Consider the following 7,471-nt stretch of genomic DNA (forward strand, 5'->3'; position numbering starts at 1 on the left):
GAGAGACATTTTGACTTCTTCTTTGCTGATTTGGATACATTTTATCCCTCTTTGTTGTCTGATGGCTGTTGCAAGGACTTCTAGTACTATGTTGAATAATAATGGCGAGAGTGGGCATCCTTGTCATGTTCCTGATCTTAAGTGAAAGGCTTCCAGCATTTCCCCATTGAGAATGATATTTGTGTAGGCTTTTCATAGATGGATTTTATGAGATTGAGGAATGTGCCCTCTATCCCTACACTCTGAAGGGTTTTAATCAGGAAAGGATGCTGTATTTTGTCAAATGATTTTTCTGCATCTATTGAGAGGGTCATATGATTTTTGGCTTTTTTCTTGTTGATAAAATATATGACACAGATAGATTTGCGAATGTTGAACCATGCTTGCATCCCAGGGATGAATCCCACTTGGTCATGATGGATAATCCTTTTGATGTACTGTTGGATTCTATTAGCCAGGATCTTGTTGAGCATTTTGGCGTCTATTCATTAGGAAATGAATTCTTGTAATTCTCCTTTTGATGGGGTCTTTGCCTAGTTTGGGGATCGAATAATATTGGCCTCATAAAATGAGTTTGGTAGCTTTCCTTCTGTTTCTATTTTTTGAAATAACTTTAGGAGAATAGGTATTATTTCTTCTTTGAATGTTTGGTAGAATTCCCGGGGAGTCCATCAGGCCTTTGCGTTTGTTTTTGGAAGGTTTAATCACTGTTTCAATCTCTTCATAATTAATTGGCCTGTTTAAAAAAAATCAATTTCTTCCTGTTTCAGTCTTGGTAAGTTTTATAGGTTTCCAGGAAGGCCTCCATCTCTTCCAGATTTGTTTAATTTATTTGGCATAAAGCTCTTGATAAAAGTTTCACAGTAATCCTTCCATTTCATTGGTGTTGGTTGTGACCTCTCCCTTTTCATTCATAATTTTATTAATTTGGGTCCTTTCTCTATTCTTTTGGATAAGTCTTGCCAGGGGGTCTGTCAATTTTATTGATTCTCTCAAAGAACCAGCTTCTAGTTCGGTTGATCTGTTCTACCGGGCACCTGGTTTCTAATTCAATAAATCTCTGCTCTAATCTTGATCAGCTGCTTTTTCTCATGCACGTGATTAGGCCTGTTTCTCTGTTGCTGTTCAACTTCTTGAGGTAGAATATAAAAACTGCATTTTTAGATTTTCTATTCTTTTGAGTGAGGCTTGGATAGCTGCGTATTTTCCCCTTAGGACTGCCTTTGCAGTATTCCATAGGTTTTTGGACTGCTGTGTTTTCATTCTCGTTGGTCTCCATAAATTGTTTAAATTAATTTTGATTTCCTGCTTTATCGAATCATTCTTGAGCAGGATGGTTCTTAATCTCCAAATGTTTGAGTTTCTTCCAAATTTTCCTTGTGATTGAGTTTCAATTTCAAAGCATTGTGGTCTGAGAATATGCAGGGAATAATCTGTCTTTGGTATCCAGTTGAGACCTGTTTGTGACCCAAAACATATTCTATTCTTGAAATATTCCATGGGAATTCCTTGGTTCTGGGATGTAGTGTTCTATATATATATATGTATGAGGTCCAAACAGCGTCTGAGTATGGCATTCAAAGCTCTTGTTTCTTTGTTGATTTTCTGCTTGGGTGATCTGTCTATTGCTGATAGTGGAGTTGGGGTTCCCTACTATCAGTGTATTATTATCTATATGACTCTTTATTTCTGGTTAAGAGTTGGCTTGTGTATATTGCTGCTCCCATTGAGGCATACTTATAATTGTCATATCCGCTTGTTGGATACATAATTTAAAATAATATAGTGCCCTTCTGCCATATACTTTAATGTTCATAGCAGCAATGTCCACAATAGCTAAATCGTGGAAGGAGCCGAGATGCCCTTCAACAGATGACTGGATTAAGAGACATGTGGTCAGTCAGGAGTTAAGATGGCTGAGGAGTAGGAGACACCTTTTCAGCCGGTCCCCGAGTCGAGCTGGATAGGTACCAGACCAGCCTAAACAACCATGGAACGGCTGAGACGCGGGAGAACCATGCGGATCTCTGGAAATGAACATCTCAGCGCTGGCAGTATTGAGAGTGCGAAGGGGAGCTGTAAACCGTGCACGGATATCGGAAGATAAGCGGAAGGGGAAGGGAGCCACCACGTTTGGGCACCGGAAGCGGTAGCCGCACGCGGGAGAACAGGCGGGGCTCAGGGACGGCAGGCGCAAAACAGCAGACTGAGACCGTGAGCCTGGTACACACGCCACCAGGCATCTCGCGAACACCGGAATCCCGGTGCAGTCACTGGATCAGAGACGGGAGCTTCCTGAGTGCACGCGGGGCGGCTGGCGAGCGTTAAGAAACACAAGGACGAGAGGCCGCCTGCCCTGGAGTGAGGGGCTGGGACACAGGGTGTGGGCGCACATCCCGGGATGCTGCAGAGAGGTTGAGCAGCACCAGCAGTAACAGAGTTAAAGTGGACAGAACATTGGTAAGAGAACAGGCCGCAATCCTCTGTTCATTCTGTGACAGAGGCTGAAAATTTGGCCGCTGATGCTGACTCTCAGAAGAGGCACAGCAAACCACCAGGGAAAGCCTCCAGAGGGCAAGCACAAATACCACGGCTAGAGAGTGCCCATCCCCATCCCCCTTGCAGGAGACGCGGGGGCTCTACCCAAACAGAGTTGCCTGAGTATCGGCGGCGCGGCAGGCCTCCCAGACCACAGAAGGCAGACTGAAAAATCCAAGCCCACAACCCGGGGTGCCTGGGTAGCACAGTCATTGAGTGCCTGTGTATCTTGACTTAGAGGCGTCCTGGCGTTCCCGGAAGAGCCCCTCGCCGGGAGCTCCTCCGGCTGGGAAACCTGCTCTTCTCTCCACTCCCCTGCTTCTATTCCCTCTCGCTGATTTGGCTGCTATATAAATAAATAAATAACATCTTTAAAGAAGAAGCCCACATCCCTAAGATCCCTATAAAACAAGGAGCACGGCCTGGGACCCAGTAAATAATTTGGCCTCTGGACAACCCCAGCAACCTCTCCTCATCAGAATGACAAGAAGGGAGAAGACCCCCCAGCAAAGAAAAAGACAGTGAGTCTGTGGCCTCTGCCACGAAATAATGGATATGGATGTAACCAAAGTATCAGGAAATGGAATTCAGGTAATGATGGTCAAAATGATGAGTAGAATTGAAAAACTATTGCGAAAAGGTTACTGAGAATGCAGAATCCTAAGGACCCAGGAAATGAGGAAGCGAATCTGACAGAAATAAAAAAGTCTATGAGCCAAATGCAGGCACAAAACTAGAGCTCTGACAGTCAGGGTCACAGAAGCAGAGGAAACGTGTTAGTGAATTGGAGGATGGGTTAATAGAGGGAAAAAACCAAAATAGAAGCACTCTTAAAAATCCAAGCCCACAGAATGTAGGTTACGGGAGATTACTGACTCAATGGCTCAATGTCAGAATCATCGGCATCCCGGGGGTGGAGAAAAACAGAGGACTAGAAGAATATTTGAACAAATTGGCAACTGAAAACTTCCCCTAATCTAGCAAGGAAACAAACATTCGTGTCAAGAGGCAGAGAGGACCCATCCGAGGAAGCTCAGCCACGACAAACCACCACCACGTCACGTCATAGTGCATTTCGCCAAATATTAGATCAGGATACAGTATTGAAAGTGGCCAGGGCAAAGAAATTTCTCACGTACCATTGCAAAGCCATCAGAATTACATCAGACCTACAAAGACCTGGAATGAGAGAAAGGGTTGGGGAGCATATTTAAAGCTCTTTCAGAGAAAAACATGCAGCCAAGGATCCTTTATCCAGCAAGGCTGTCATTCAGAATTGATGGAGAAATAAAGACATTTCAGAATCGCCAGTCACTAACCAATTCGTAACCCGCGAAGCCAGCCCCTACACAGGAGATATTACAGGTTTCTATAAAAGTAAAAAGGCCCAAGAGTGATACAGAACAGAAGAGTCACTGTACCAATACAAACAAAGACTTTACTGGCAACATGGCATCATTAAAATCATATCTCTAAGTACTCAGTCTTAATGTTAATAGCTTAAATGCTCCCATAAAAGCATACAGTGTTGCAGATTGGATAAAAAGAAATGACCCATCCACTTGCTGTCTACAAAGAGACTCATTCGAACCCAAAAGATGCATTCAGACTGAGAAATGTGAAAGGATGGTACCATCTTTCACGCCAAATGGACCTCAAAAGAAAGTTGGGAGTAGCAATTCTCATATCAGATAAATTTGGATTTTAAACTACAGACTATAGTTAGAGAGCGCGAAGGGCACTATATTATTCTTAAAGAAAGTATTCAACAAGTGGAGATGACAATTATAAATATATATGCCCAAAACAGGAGCAACAAGATACACAAGCCAACTCTTAACCAGAATAAAGAGACATATAAATAAAAATACATTAATAGTAGGTGACCTCAACACCCCATATCAGAAATAGACAGAACTTGCCCTGGCAAAAACTAAACAAAGAATCAAAGGCTTTGAATGCCATACTCGATGAGTTGGACCTCATAGATATATATGAAGACACTACCCCAGAACCAAGAATACTCATTCGATTCTATACCCATGGAACATTCTCAAAGAATAGACCATGTTCTGGGACACAAAAACGAATCTCAACGATACCAAAGATTGAAATTATCCCTGCATATTCTCAGACCTGGCGCTCTGAAATTGGAACTCAACCACAAGGAAAAATTTGGAAGAAACTCAAACACTTGGAGACTAAGACCATCCTGCTCGGAATGACTCGATAAACCAGGAAATCAAAAATCAAATTAAACAATTTGTGGAGACCAATGAGAATGAAAAATACAACAGTCAAAACCTATGGAATATTGCAAACGCAGTCTAGGGAAATAAATAATGGCATCAAGCCTCCTCCAAAAGAAGTAGAAAAATCTAAAATGCAGTTTTTATATTCTCACCTCCAAGCTGGAACAGCAGCCAGAGGGACAGAGCCTAATCCACACACGAGGACGCAGTTGACCAAAATTAGAGCTGAAATCAATCAATCAGAAACCAGAAGTACAGTAGAGCAGATCAACAGGACTAGAAGCTGGTTCTTTGAGAGAATCAATAAAATTGACAGACCACTGGCAAGACTTATCCAAAAAGAAAAGAGAAAGGACCCAGATTATTAAAATTATGAATGAAAAAGGAAGTCACGGCGAACACCATTGAAATGAAGGATTATTAAGAAATTTTTATCCAACAGCTATATGCCAATAAACTAAGCAATCTGGAAGAGATGGAATCATTCCTGGAAACCTATAAACTACCAAGATTGAAACCGGAAGAAATCGATTTCTTAAACAGGCCAATTAATGATGAAGAAATTGAGTCAGTGATAAACAACCTTCCAAATAACAAAACTCCAGGCCGGACAGGTTTCCTGGGAATTCTACCAAAACATTCAAAGAAGAAATAATACCTATTCCCCTAAGCTATTTCAAAAAATAGAAACAGAAGGAAAGGTACCAAACTCATTCTATGAGGCCAATATTACCTTGATCCCCCAAACCAGGCAAAGATCCCCTCAAAAGGAGAATTATAGACCCATCTCCCTAATGAATATGACGCCAAAATCCTCAACAAGATACTTGCTAATAGAATCCAACAGTACATTAAAAGGATTATCCATCACGATATGACCAAGTGGGATTCATCCCTGGGATGCAAGCATGGTTCAACATTCGCAAACTGATCAGCGTGATACATCATATCAACAAGAAAAGACTCAGGAACCATATGACCCTCTCAATAGATGCAGAAAAATCATTTGACAAAATACAGCATCCTTTCCTGATTAAAACCCTTCAGAGTGTAGGGATAGAGGGCACATTCCTCAATCTCATAAAATCCATCTATGAAAAGCCTACACAAATATCATTCTCAATGGGGAAATGCTGGAAGCCTTTCACTTAAGATCAGGAACATGACAAGGATGCCCACTCTCGCCATTATTATTCAACATAGTACTAGAAGTCCTTGCAACAGCCATCAGACAACAAAGAGGGATAAAATGTATCCAAATCAGCAAAGAAGAAGTCAAAATGTCTCTCTTCGCAGATGACATGATACTCCATATGGAAAACCCAAGAGAATCCATTCCCAAACTACTAGAAGTTATAGAGCAATTCAGTAATGTGGCGGGATACAAAATCAATGCTCAGAAATCGGTTGCATTTCTATACACAAACAATGAGACTGAAGAAAGAGAAATGAGGGAATCCACCCCATTTACAATAGCACCAAAAATCATACGTTATCTAGGAATTAACTTAACGAGAGACATAAAGGATCTATATTCTAGAAACTACAAATCACTCTTGAAAGACATTGAAGAAGACAGAAAAAGATGGAAAAATATTCCATGCTCATGGATCAGAAGAATTAGCATAGTGAAAATGTCCATGCTACCCAGAGCAATCTACACTTTCAATGCTATTCTGATCAAAATACCGATGACATTTTTCAAGGAACTGGAACAAACAGCCCTTAAATTTCTTTGGAACCAGAAAAGGTCCCTAATTGCCAAGGAATTGCTGAAAAGGAAAAACAAAGCTGGGGGCATCAGAATTCCAGATTTTGAGCTGTACTACAAAGCTGTGATCACAAAGACAGCATGGTACTGGCACAAAAACAGACACATAGACCAATGGAACAGAGTAGAGAACCCAGAAAGGACTCTTGGCTCTTTGGGCAACTAATCTTTGATAAAGCAGGAAAAAACATCTGGTGGATGGTGCTAGGAAAATTGGTCAGCTACATGTAAAAGAATGAAACTTGACCACTCTCCTAAACCATACACAAAGATAAACTCTAAATGGATGAAAGACCTCGATGTGAGACAGGAATCCATCAAAATCCTAGAGGAGAACATAGGCAGCATCTCTACGACAATGGCCACAGCAACCTTTTTAATGACACATCTCCAAAGGCAAGAGAAACAAAAGATAAAATGAACTTGTGGGGCTTCATCAAGTTAAAAGCTTCTGCACAGCCAAGGAAACAGTAAAAAAAACTAAGAGGCAGCCCACGGAATGGGAGAAGATATTTGCAAATGATGCTACAGATAAAAGACTGGTATCCAAGATCTATAAAGAAATTCTCAAATTCATTACATGAGGAACAAATAAACAAATCATAAAATGAGCAGAAGATTGAACAGATACTTTTCCAATGAAGACACACAAATGTCTAACAGGCACATGAAAAAATGTTCAAAATCATTAGCCATCAGGGAAATTCAAATCAAAACCACACTGAGATACCACCTTATGCCAGTTAGAATGGCAAAAATAGACAAGGCAAGAAACAACAATTGTTGGAGAGGATGTGGAGAAAGGGGATCCCTCCTACTTTGTTGGTGGGAATGCAAGTTGGTATAGCCACTCTGGAAAACAGTGTGGAGGTCCCTTAAAAAGATAAAAATTGAGCTATCCCATGATCCA

This window comes from Ursus maritimus, unplaced genomic scaffold (assembly GCF_017311325.1).
Source record: "Ursus maritimus isolate PB19 unplaced genomic scaffold, ASM1731132v1 scaffold_16, whole genome shotgun sequence".
In the NCBI taxonomy this organism is placed as follows: domain Eukaryota; kingdom Metazoa; phylum Chordata; class Mammalia; order Carnivora; family Ursidae; genus Ursus; species Ursus maritimus.